General features: G+C 41.0%; 1 long non-coding RNA gene across 1 annotated transcript in view; it reads left to right on the top strand.

The window, feature by feature from the left end:
- Positions 1 to 13,345, top strand: part of LOC117195639 (uncharacterized) — a 206,891-nt gene extending 193,546 nt beyond the window's left edge. The window contains exons 13-14 of the long non-coding RNA XR_007474587.1: positions 2,227 to 7,886; positions 12,313 to 13,345. This is a non-coding gene — a long non-coding RNA (uncharacterized LOC117195639). The remainder of the gene's footprint in view (positions 1 to 2,226; positions 7,887 to 12,312) is intronic.
- Positions 13,346 to 13,949: the final 604 nt, after the last annotated feature.

Genomic DNA, 13,949 nt, shown 5'->3' with positions numbered 1-13,949 from the left:
GAAATATATGCAGAAAAAGGGAAACAAGAGATCCAGGAAACAGATGAACCACTGAAGAGAGAAGCAATAACAATTCCCAAGATGATGGCCAAGGGAAAGCCTAAGAAGATGAATTCACAAAATATACTGATTAGAGAGGAAATTTACACAATTAGGGAAAGCTTAGGGTTATATATATGTACTATACTATATGTACTATTATAATTAGTACATTATGCACATTATAAAACACAATATAAATAACAAAAGGATGAAGTAAAAATAAATATAAATAAGCATTCTATTAGTTTTCCCTCCTCCCAGTGAATCTCTGATGCACCTCCTGCTTGCACCCCATGGGACACCCCTAACACAAGGGATAACTTCCTGATGTTAGTTGATCGGATTAGCCAGGGGAAATCATGCCTGAAGGAAATGGGCCAGAGAAAAGGTAAATGTTGACCCTGGGAGAGAGGATGGAACACGGGCCGAAGCCAGCCTCGTCTGTGGTGGGTTTTGCAAGGCACCACAAGGTAGGTTCTGGGAACCCAGACCAGCATGAGGGCCTGAGCCTCAGAGGCCTGGACCTGGGGACCAGAGAGCCATAAACTCTTGGAAAAAGCGAGTGCCTTCAAGACCTTCTCAGTTCCACCTCTCGTTTTACCAACGAGAATAACTTACACTTCAGAATCTTGCCTAGAGGTAGTGCTAAATCCACTTAACATATCTGCATTTTATGGATGTCCAAATAAAGGTATGAAAAGTAAATATAAAGAGACCTTACGTATGTTTAATTTTCTGCCCTAATCGTCTTCCACCGACTACCTGTGCTGCCAACTCTCTTGTTTGCCGCTGTCCAGGATATAAGTTTCCTCTCACTCGATGCCTCTACTGTTCCTTTACTCCTCTGAGCTGGAGCTGGGCATGTGTCTTCAGAAAACATTCTTTGAAATATTTTTGAAGAGCTTCACAAAGTCCTTGTTATCTAATAGGCCAAAAATCTGACTCCAGGCGTGTTTTCCTTTTCTGTTCTATCAAAGGAAAATAAAGATGAAAAGCCTTTTTATATCTTATTAGGACATTCTTAAGTAAATAGTTTTAGTCAAAGATGTTAGAGGCAGTCTCCTCTAACTGAGGTGTATTTAAGTGGCTGGATAGAATAACTTCCAGCTTACGAATTGAGCCCATTGACCATAATTGCTTGTGACAGTAGGCATGTGACACAGAGATTAGCATAATTGTGATTGTAACTCCTATTAGCATTTATAAATATAATTAGAGCCAAGTATTGGGCTATGTTAGGAAGTTTTCACTAAAATTTCTTTGGTGAAGAAAAGCACATGCTCCTCCCCTGGGAGGCGGCATCATGATTAGGGCGTAGACTGGCTCTGTGACCTTTAACCTCGCAGTGTCTCACTTTCCTCATCAGTAAAACATTGTGTGATTATTCAGTATCCATGTTAAAGGTGCACTGGTTGAAGAATTTTGCTTCTACTTAAAGAGAAACAAGATCAGATTTGCCTATTGCCTGAAACAAACATACACACAAAAACAGCAAAATACATGACACAGGGGCTTCCCTGGTGGCGCAGTCGTTGAGAGTCCGCCTGCCGATGCAGGGCACACGGGTTCGTGCCCCGGTCCGGGAAGATCCCACATGCCGTGGAGCGGCTGGGCCTGTGAGCCATGGCCACTGGGCCTGCGCGTTCAGAGCCTGTGCTCCGCAACGGGAGAGGCCACAGCAGTGAGAGGCCCGCGTCCCGCAAAAAAAAAAAAAAAAAAGACACAACAGTTTTTGAGACACTGCTTATCAGGCAATGGAGGACAGTGATCCCTGAATGATACCGACCAGGGTTCTTGGCCTTCCCCAATCAAGAGAAGTTGACTCGAGGCCAGACAAGAAATTCAGGCAAGGCTTTACTGGGGCCCCTGCGCCGGCTGCAGGAGGGAGTGAGAACAAGTAACAGGTGCCCCTGATCGTTCCTTATATCGGGTGAGGGTAAGGGTGTGTCCAGGGGTCGGGCTAGAGGGGTGGCTTAGGTGGTGTGCCCACCCCCTGTGGTGCTGAGGGCAGTGTGGCATGCACAGTACCTTGCTTTTGCTCCCTACACCCAGTTTTTGCTCCCGGCTCTTCAGAAATGGCAGTTGGATTTTTTGTCTTTTTGTGTCTTTTGGTCCAGAATTTGCCCCAACTGCTGCATGCACACAGTTACCTTTAGTCCCATATAGTTTCTTTTTATTTTGTAGCTCCAGGAGAGGTGTGTCCAGGTGCAAGCTTTGCAGCACTGCAGCAAAGGGTCCCAGGTCCCAGACCTGTCTCATGAAGAATGGGAAACAATTTAGGTGAGCCCTACTATTGTCCCAGCTTACTGCCTTGAGAGGGTTTCTGCTCTGTGGCATAGGAAGGTGAGACCCGGGCAGAACCTGGTGGACTCTCCGTAGTAGGGAGATGGGGATGAGAGTCCAGGGAGCCCAAGGCAGCTCGAGTACCAAACAGAGTGCCAGAGAGGAAACAGCTGCACGGAGAGGGAACCCTGGAGATGTGGAAGATGTCCCCTGGAGTATACAGCAGAGTTCTGACCACTACATGCATGTGAAGATACTACCCCTTGCCAGAGGAAAAAGCAAACTGACGGGATTAGATAAAAAGCACCCAATTCTCACAAAGGGCCAAGAATGTAGCCTGTTCCCACTAGTCAGCCTAGAAAAAAAATCAAACTTTTTGGGACACTGGGCAGAATACTCAGGAATGCTATGCCTCAGTAGTGGGAAAAATTTAGACACCTACCAAATACTGTACCAGATCCACTTCACAAATTAGAACATTGACCTGAAGAGTTCAAACGACTTTCAAGTAACTTAATTGCATCCCAGAGCAAAGCTCAAGAATGACTATAGGAAAAGAAAATATCCAGCATTCAAAGAAAGTAATAATCACAACGGCTGGCATCCAATCAAGGATTACCAGACATTCAAAGTATGAGGAACACATAACCCATAATGAGGAATCAATCAATCAGAACTGAATTGGTAAACAAGAATGTTAAAACAGTTATTATAACTATAATCCAGATATTCAAAAGGTTAAGTACGGATGTAAAGCAAGTTTTTTTTAAAAAACCAAAAATACCCAGATTGAACTACAGATGAAAACTGCAACATCTGAAATGAAAAATAAACAGATGGGATTAATAGTAGATTAGACAGTCATAAGAATACATTTGTAAACTTGAAAACATGGCAATAGAAACTACCCAAAATATAACACAAAGAGAAAAAAAAAATTTTTTTAATGAAGGGTATCAAGTCAAGTGGCCTAATACATGTGTAATTAGAATCACCCAAGGAGAGGAGAGAGAGAGGTCATGGAAATAATATTTGAAGAAATAATGGCTGAAAATATTCCAAATTTAATTAAAACTGGAAACCCACAGATCCAAGAAGCTCAACAAACCCCCAAGCAAAATAAGCATGAAGAGAATTACATCAAGGCCTATCTTAATCAAATTGCTAAAGAAACCAGTGATAAACAGAAAATTTATAGCAGCCAGAGAAAAAGATGAGATGTTACACAAAGAGACACAAAGCTAAAGATGAGAGCAGATTTTTCACTAGAAACAATGTTAGCAAGACAATCTCTTTAAAATACTAAAAAACTGTCAAGCTAGAATTTTACAACCAGCAAGGATATCTTTCAAAAACAAAGGTAAAATAAAGATGTTTTCAGACACACAAAAACTTGGAAGAATTCACCAGCAAACCCACACGACAGGAAATTTTAAATAGTCTTTCAGGCAGAAGGAAAATGATACCAGATGAAAATATGCATCTATACAAAAAGCACTGGAAATGGTAAGTATATGTGATTTTTAAATTAAATCTCTTTATAAGATAATTGACTTTTTTTGGTTTTTTAATTTATTTATTTTATTTACTTTTGGCTGTGTTGGGTCTTTGTTGCTGCATGCAGGCTTTCTCTAGTTGCGGCGAGTGGGGGCTACTCTTCGTTGTGGTGTGCAGTCTTTTCATTGCGGTGGCTTCTCTTGTTGCGGAGCACAGGCTCTAGAGTGCAGGTGCAGTAGTTGTGGTGCATGGGCTCAGTAGTTGTGACTCGTGGGCTCTAGAGCGCAGGCTCAGTTGTTGTGGCGCATGGGCTTAGTTGCTCCGCGGCATGTGGGATCTTCTCAGACCAGGGATCAAACCTGCATCCTCTGCATTGGCAGGCGGATTCTTAACCACTGCACCACCAGGGAAGTCCCGATAATTGACTGTTTAATCATAAATAATAGCATTGTATTGTGGAGTTTATAATATATATATATAAGCAAAACATGACAACAATAGCATAACAACCAGGAAGGAGGAAATTGAAATATTCTATTTTAAGGTACTCATACTATACATGAAGTCGTAATTATCACTTACAGGAAGACAGTGATAAGTTAGAGTTATATACTATACACTACACACTCTATACACTACATTTGAGCAACCTCTGTGTTTGTGGTAATTTGTAACACTGAAAAAAATCTAATATACTTAATCCTACCTGAAACAGTGTTTAAAACAAAGTCTATGTCTGAGCAAATGTTATCTTGAAAGTGTTGATTTTTTTTCTCAACCTGTTTTCTAACAAAGCTCTTTGTTGGTTTTCCTTCTTCTGCATCCCCAATACAGTATTAAAGAAATATCTCAAAGTTACCAATCTGCTCAACGTCAACTCTCCAGCAGTGCTAAATGTAGCTATTCATCTCTGTACAATTATAAGCTGCTTCATTACTTTTGTTTCCCATGTCCTCTTGGTCCATCAAACTTACTGAGTTATAGGGAAGGAAAGTTAATCCTATTATGTAATTACATTAATTATTGCTACATGAATCACTCAGTAGGGAAAAATAGCAAGCCTGGTATAATGAGAAACTAAAAGAAGTGACCATTTGTAACCCCGCATCCGATAGGCCAAGTTAAAGTCATGAATTGACAGGTTGTTTTCCCTGAAATATGACAGTTGTCAAAAAAAGTGTGATTTCCAGGTGAGCTGTGTGTGGTGTCATATCCACCTAATGCACGTGAGGGACCATAGGACCCATGGAAACAGGCAGCATATCTCTTGGGATATTCTTTGAGAAAAAAAATCATAATCAAATTGCTTGCAAAACACTAAAATACAAATCGACCCCTTTTAGAGTTTCACAACCTTTAATAAAGATGACCCAGGTTTCAAGATGTATAGAAAACATGACTGTTATACTGACCTGGTGGATCATTTATCAGTATGAAGTATTCCTCTTCCCCCCTCAAATACCTATTAGATTCTAGTTTTCCTAATATTAAAAAAAAAAAAAAAAAGGCGATCCAGGTTTGTGCAGAAAAGAAACCTATTTAACTTGGTTTATCCCAGAAATTCCCAAACCTATTTGATATGTATTCTGTCCAAGTTTTATAGTTGAGTTCAGTGGGAGGTAAGTGGAGGTGTGTGTTTACTTCACATAGTCGGCGGAGTCATTTCTTTGGCACACCTATTAATCCCTGGAAACGCAAATGTTTTTGCATGGAAAATATTTGAGGGAAATGTGGGTCTAGAGATTAAATTCATCGTGTGTTTATTTATCCTATCCCTTCTTTATGATGATATTTCACTCCAGGTCCGGGGTTGATAACATGTGAATTTGTGAGAAGAATTCCTAGCGTAACTGCTCACCTCGACCCCACCTCGAGATGACAGGAAGCACTGCTGCAGTCCACAGTCCCCCGAGATAAAATGCATCCACCATAACTTAAGAAGTTCAGGCATCGCGGATCAGCTCGGCTTATCGCCCTAAGGCATTCAGCAGACATCTTCTAAGCACCTACCTTGTGTTAAGCTCAGTGCATTACTAGCCTGCCAGCAGCACACTGGTCTTTCAAGCTCACAGAAGGTGTGACCATGCCAAAGAAGGTATCCAGGAGGGATGATGACTCACGGACCCCCAGAGGCTTCTGAGGAAGGGGATGGGTAGCCGGGCTGGCTGGGAGGTGACTGTCGTCTCCAGTACAGAGACCCTCAAACAAGGTCATGGGGTGGCACTGCCCTGACCACTTGTGCAGAACCTTGGATGGGTCTTGATGGGGTAGAGAACTCACTCAAAAGCAAAGCCAGTTGACAGCAGACATTAAGTTAAATCAATCGGTGATGCAAATTTCAAGAGCAAAGAAGTAGGAAAGAGGGAAATGTAAGAAACAAAAAGAATAAATTACTTTCCATTTTGCATTGATTCTAAGATGCACATTTTTTTCACATTTTGACATGTCTGAATTCTCTGAAATTGAAACATATCTTATAATCCCAAGCATCCTACAATCGCTGGCCTCCAGGCATCAACGTGACCTAGTTGTCATTGCCAGCATGTGCAAACTTGTTCACAGCTGTTGCTGTTGTCATCACTTCAGCGGGATTATGTGCATTGTTGGTACTACATGTGCTAGGTTTAATTGCCGTGTAAGATGTCTTCAGAAAGATTATACCATGATTCGGTATTGAAAAGAAAACTTACAATGTATTCAGAAAGGCAGGGAGACAGAGAAGCGGGGCATAAATTTGTTATTTGTGAACTGAATATTCATTAGAAGAGAAATGATTGTAATTCCATTATCTCTTGCAAAAAAACCAAAATCAAAACCCAAGTGCTTTACTCCTGCTACTCAAAATGTGGTCCATGGACCAACAGCATCACCTGGGAGTTTGTTAGAAATGCAGAATCCCAGGTTCTACCATAAACCCCCCAAATCAGGAACAAGCAAGGAATTAATTCTCCCTGAGTTTCCAGATGGAAAATATTTCAGACTTCCAGTTTCCAGACTGTGAGAGAATAAATTTCCATGGTCAGTTGTTACAGCAGCTACAAGAAACTAATAAACCCTCCTTTCACTCAGAGTCCAGTAGAGCCAGACACCTTCACAAGAACTCCCCAGCCCCAGGCAAGTTGCAGATTGGAAGGAACAGATCTCTACTTGGTTCTCCTGCTTCCTCTACCTGGGAAAACAGAATGTCAAAGGGAAGAGCTGCATTTCATGCAGTTGCAACAAAGTGTATGTCCCAGGATGCTCCAGAAGACCCAGTGCTCAGATGTAACAGGAACCTTCCTGCAAATGAAGAAGTGTTCCATCTCCTACCCTCAGATCACCAATTCTATCTGTGCAGAGGCTGTCAATCAAGTTTTTAGTATAAATTGAGTTAGTGCCAGCAGAAGAAGCAATGAGGGAAGGCAGTCGTGTTTCTCACCAAAAATATTTTACTAATACTCTACTTCCAGAGGGTGCTATAGTTTATTTATCTATTTATTTGTTTGGCTGCTCCTTGCGGCTTGTGGTATCTTAGTTCCCCAGCCCAGGATCGAACCCAGGCCCTTGCAGTGGAAGTGCAGAGTCCTAACCACTGGACCGCCAGGGAATTCCCTATAGTTAACTTTAAAAAGGAGCCTCACACATTCTGTGGCACTTCATCCTGAAAGGCAGGTAGGGCTTTGCTCTCATTTTCACAGCTGAGTAAGCGGTGGCCCAGAGAGTTTAAGCCACTTAAGAACCAAAAGTGACAGAGCCCTCGAAGGACTCTCCTGGTATTTAGACCCCAAGGTCAAGGCACTTTTGAAGAACGACACTCTACGTCTTTCACGGAAACCTTAGCAAACTCTGAAATAGACACTGTTTGTAAATCACTATCCTTTTTCTTCATCCCTCTCCCCCACCCCCACTTTAGTGACAAAAGACCTCATCTAGGGACAGTGTATTTTACTCCCTGAGATTTGCTGACACCTGCTGACAAGTGGAAGGATAACAGTGGGTAAAGAAGTTTTGTAAAACAGGCTGTCGTACTGCCCTTGCCAAGCGAGGAGGCCAAGGTAACCGTCGCCCAGGAGAAGACGACGAAGGTAAGAGGTACGAGCAGCCTCCAGGTCTCTGGCCAGGTGGGTAGAGCCACAGGACCCCCAGTCGTGCCGCATAAACACCTATTGCCCCGTGGGTGGTCTGACGCGAGGCATTGGATGTTCTGTGTTCTGGGCAACGTGTAATGAGCGTTAATTTCTAACAACGAAAGTCATAAAACTCACTGGAGTAACCCGAGGAAATTACCGCACGTCCATGCCTCTGCTTTCCTATAGCACTCAGATGGGACACATTCTAGAGTTATGCTAAATAAGCTCGTATTGGTACAAGGTATGTGTAGATTTATAACAAATATAAACATAAACGCACACAAAAAACGCCATCCCTTTTACTGATAACAGTTGGGTCTAAAGATGACCGTAAGATCCAGACTTTTCAGAGAATGAAGTACCACTTCATTCCATTAGGTGGAACCCAAAGTCAGCTGAAGTATATTGCAGGTCTGCCATCCTGGGCCTTGACAAGTGTCTTCCAGTTATTTTTCCAGCACTTGCCAAGCATTGTATTTGTTGGGATCAGTGAACGAGGTAGTTGGGAGCCCATATCAATCCACCTCATTCATCTTCCCCTCACATCAGCCATCCTTTTATTCATAACAAGCTACCAAAACCACTTCACTATGTATAGATGAGACCTCGGACCTCCCACACCTTGCCTCCCTGCTGGTTGCCCTCACCGAGTCATTCTTTCTCCAATCTCAGGCCTAAACTGGAAAATCAGGGTATCAAAACACCAAAATGTTCCACCTCACAGATGCTACTTCGTCAACCCTGCTGACAAAAACCCAACCAACTGGGTTTTTGTCTATTGAGTACCTGCTATATTTCAGGCATTTTCATATGTCACTTGATCCCAATAATAATAGTAATGATCATAATAGCTACCATTCGTTGGGCATTTACATGCACCAAGTACCATGCTGAGTGCTTACATACATGATCTCATCTAATTCTCTTAAGATCACTAAGTGGTATCATTATTCCCACTTCAGAGCTCTAGAAACTGAAATTCAGAGAGGCGAGTAAACACAAGGTAGCACGTTGGGGAAGGCACATTCCTTACATTTCACAAACCTCCATCTCACTTCTACTGTTTCTGCTCTTATGAGTCTCCCGCCCACACTAGGGCTTTCACTCCTGGACAAGGGTCCCAGGACAGTCCTGGACACTTCCACGCTTAGAAATCCACCAGGGAACCAGAGAGACAGAAAAAGAACTGTGCAGTTGGAGGAATTCCAGACAACAATGAAGTCTTGGAAGCCTGGAGAAAAATGTGTTTCCAGAAGGACAGAGTGTTCAGCTGTGAAAATGCTACTCTAAGGACAGAAAATTGACTGCGAGATGACAGATAGAAGTCATGGGTGAACTTGATGGGAGCCATGTCCATGGAATGTGAGGGACAGAGAACTGACTGGAGAGGGCTGAGGAGAAAAGAGTGAGTGAGAACGTAGGCATGAGGGCAACTCTTTTGAAACTGACTTTGGGGAGAAGCTGAGTCCTGGGGCAGTATCTGGAAGGGGATGTGGGAAAAGATGAAAACTCTAATTCTAAAAGATACATGCACCCCAGTGTTCACAGCGGCACTATTTACGATAGTCAAAACACGGAAGCACTTAAATGTCCATCGACAGATGAATGGATAAAGATGTGGTATATTTATACAATAGAATATTACTCAGCCATAAGAAAAGAATGAAATAATGCCATTTGCAGCAAGATGGATGGACCCAGAGATTATCATACTTAGTGAAGTAAATCAGAGAAAGATAAATATATGCTATCACTTATATGTGGAATCTAAAAAATGATACAAATGAACTTATTTACAAAACAGAAACAAACACACAGACATAGGAAACAATCTTATGGTTACCAAAGGGAAAGGCGGTGGGGGGAAGAATAAATCAGGAGCTTGAGATGAACAGACACACGCTACTATATATAAAATAGGTAAACAACAAGGTCCTACTGTATAGCACAGGGAACTATACTCAATATCTTATAATAACCTACAATGGAAAAGAATCTGAAAAAGAATATTTTTATACATATGTATAACTGAATCACTTTGCTGTACTCCTGAAACTAACATGACATTGTAAATCAATTATACTTCAATTTAAAAAAAAAAATGAAGGGCTGTGGGATCTAAGGACAAATTTGTCATCTCGATTCTTTTCACCCTGTGATACAAATATCATTGTCCTCATTTTACACCTCAGAAAACTGGAAACAGAAAAGTTAATTTTCCACTCATCAAAATTTTTATAAATTAACAAACAGCAAGTGCTAATATTATGCAAAACCTAAATTATTTCCTCCTGACCCTGACACTTGCTGCTAAAGTACAAAAAGCAAAGATTAAGTAATTTTTTTCCTGTGCCACACAATGACACAGTGTAATGCCAAACATATAAGTGTAAATGACCTTATTTTTAACTTTATTTATTGACTTAGAATCTTTCATTAAATGCAGAAAGTTTTGTGACATTTTACTCACTATTCCGTGTTTGCCTTTATCAAGTCTGAGTTTGGTTTCCAAGCTGGCAGTCCTCCTTCGGGGTTTACCTCTCAAATCTTTGTAGGATATGACATAAGTTTTTAAGTCCTCAGAAGTTTCATGTTGTATTGTATGATCCAGCAATTCCACTCCTGGGAATATATCCAAAAATAAAATTAAAACACTAATTCAAAAAGATACATGCACCCTAATGTTCATTGCAGCATTATTTACAATTGCCAAGATACAGAAGCAACCTCAGTGCCCATCAACAGATGAATGGATTAAGAAGATGCAGTATATACATACAATGGAATATTACTCAGCCATAAAAAAGAATGCAATTGTGCCATTTGGAACAATGTGGATGGACCTAGAGGTATTATGTTTAGTGAAATAAGTCAGACAGAGAAAGACAAATACTGTATCACTATATGTGGAATCTAAAAATAAAACAAATGAGTGAATATAAAAAAATAGAAGCAGACTCTACAGATATAGAGAAGAAACTAGTGGTAACCAGTGGGGAAAGCGAAGGCGGGAGGGGCAAGATAGGGGTAGGGGATTAAGAGGTACAAACTATTATGTATAAAATAAACAAGCTACAAGGATATATTGTACAGCCCAGGGAATATAGCCAATATTTTATAATAACTTTAAATGGAATATAAGCTATAAAAATTTTGAAAGCATCATAGGAGTGATGGTGGGCCAAAGGAGCACCCTGGAGAGAGAACCTACCTTAATCTATGTTGAAAGAGAGGAAGACTTCACCTGAGAAGATCGCCTGGGATGAAGAGGGCAGATGGTAGCAATCCTGACTTACAGGGAGTCAGAATAAGTAGGAGTCAGAGGGGCCAGGCAGGGGATGGTAGTTGGCTGAGTCCAATGGGGGTCTCCAAGATCCCCACAAAATGCCCCCAGGAGATAATGAGCCCTTACTTGGCCATCTGCCACATGTAAGTGGGCAGATTATAACTGTCCGGGTCTGATCCTACATTTGCAGCCCCTCAGCTCTTCTCTCTCTCTTCCGTTGAATCCCAAAGGAGAATAGTAAGTAGGGGACACCAAGTAGAGAGTCCAGGTGAGGGAATAGAACGGTGCTAACCCTCTCCTGGCCACACTGCAGGCTTCCCAGCCTCAGCCAGGATGGACCTGAGGAGGGGAAAGACTGTGAGTTAAGTGTGTGGTTGGCATTTTGCTATTGGACTGTTTCATATCCAAAAGGGACAAGAAATGCTATGGATCGGATATCCATCCAAGGGCAGGGAAGAACAACTCTACAGAAGAGTGTAATGATGCAGTGTTGAGAAAGAATGGAGTTGGCTTCTGCTTGGATGGGGGGCTTTGGGAGGTGGGTGGGGAGAAGCGGAGCAGGCAACAGAGCAGTGCTCTCTCTAAAGGAATGCTCTCTCCCTAAACATTTTTAGTGGACTTTTTCACTTTCTCTTGTGTAGCTTGGAGGTGGTTGATGGGTGATGGTGGCAGAACTGGTTCTGCAGAGATAGTCTGGCTTCTGTTGCTCTCTAGCTTTGAAGCATCGGCCAAACACACGGAGAACACAGGAAAAGTCACATTTCACAGCCTGTTACAAAAGGATAAAATGAGTTGATGTGAGCTAAATATTTTGCACCTTGCCTGGTACACAGTAGGCACCAGGGAATGGCAGCCACTGTTGTTTCTTTATGGAAGATAAATTATCTCAATTTTAAAGTAGGCAGAATAGTTGCTAAAATTCACCAAAATCTTTAACTGTACCTATAATCTTAAATTCCACTCTCTGAATAATAACTTTTTTTAGAAAGTGGTTTTTCATTATGGGAATAAAAATGCTGAATAATTGCCTCTAAGTCTAAAATGTGTCACCTGAAGAATTACAATAGCCTCCTAAGCCTGCTTCTCTTCTCCCAGTTCTCTATTCTGCTCCAGAGTGATGGCTCAAAAACAAATCTCACCACTATTATTCAACATAGTTTTGGAAGTCCTAGCCATGGCAATCAGAGAAGAAAAAGAAATAAAAGGAATACAAATTGGAAAAGAAGTAAAACTGTCACTGTTTGCAGATGACATGATACTATACATAGAGAATCCTAAAGGTGCCACCAGAAAACTACTAAAGCTAATCAATGAATTTGGTAAAGTTGCAGGATACAAAAATAATGCACAGAAATCTCTTGCATTCCTATACACTAATGATGAAAAATCTGAAAGAGAAATTAAGGAAACACTCCCATTTACCATTGCAACAAAAAGAATAAAATGCCTAGGAATAAACCTACCTAGGGAGACAAAAGACCTGTATGCAGAAAACTATAAGACACTGATGAAAGAAATTAAAGATGATACCAACAGATGGAGAGATATACCATGTTCTTGGATTGGAAGAATCAATACTGTGAAAATGACTATACTAGCCAAAGCAATCTACAGATTCAGTGCAATCCCTATCAAATTTCCAATGGCATTTTTCTACAGAACTAGAACAAAAAATCTTAAAATTTGTATGGAGACACAAAAGACCCCAAATAGCCAAAGCAGTCTTGGGGGAAAAAAGTGGAGCTGGAGGAATAAGACTCCCTGACTTCACACTATACTACAAAGCTACAGTAATCAAGACAATATGGTACTGGCACAAAAACAGAAATATAGATCAATGGAACAAGATAAAAAGCCCAGAGATAAACCCACGCACCTATGGTCAACTAATCTATGACAAAGGAGGCAAGGATATACAATGGAGAAAAGACAGTCTCTTCAATAAGTGGTGCTGGGAAAACTGGACAGCTACATGTAAAAGAAAGAAATTAGACCACTCCCTAACACCATACACAAAAATAAACTCAAAATGGATTAGAGACCTAAACGTGAGATCGGACACTATAAAACTCTTAGAGGAAAACATAGGAAGAACATCTTTGACATAAATCACAGCAAGGTCTTTTTTGATCCACCTCCTAGAGTAATGGAAATAAAAACAAGAATAAACAAATGGGACCTAATGAAACTTAAAAGCTTTTGCACAGCAAAGGAAACCATAAACAAGATGAAAAGACAACCCTCAGAATGGGAGAAAATATTTGCAAATGAATCAATGGTCAAAGGATTAATCTCCAAAATATATAAACAGCTCATGCAGCTCAATATTAAAGAAACAAACAACCCAATCCAAAAATGGACAGAAGACCTAAATAGACATTTCTCCAAAGAAGACATACAGATGGCCAAGAAGCACATGAAAAGCTGCTCAACATCACTAACTATTAGAGAAATGCAAATCAAAACTACAATGAGGTATCACCTCACACCAGTTAGAATGGGCATCATCAGAAAATCTACAAACAACAAATGCTGGAGAGGATGCAGAGAAAAGGGAACCCTCTTGCACTGTTGGTGGGAATGTAAATTGATACAGCCACTATGGAGAACAGTATGGAGGTTCCTTAAAAAACTAAAAATAGAATTACCATATGACCCAGCAATCCCACTACTGGGCATATACCCAGAGAAAACCATAATTCAAAAAGACACATGCACCCCAATGTTCATCG

The sequence above is a fragment of the Orcinus orca genome, chromosome 21 (assembly GCF_937001465.1).
Source record: "Orcinus orca chromosome 21, mOrcOrc1.1, whole genome shotgun sequence".
In the NCBI taxonomy this organism is placed as follows: Eukaryota; Metazoa; Chordata; class Mammalia; order Artiodactyla; family Delphinidae; genus Orcinus; species Orcinus orca.
Note: the sequence above shows the minus strand (reverse complement) of the source record. Positions and strands in the feature narration are given on the sequence as shown.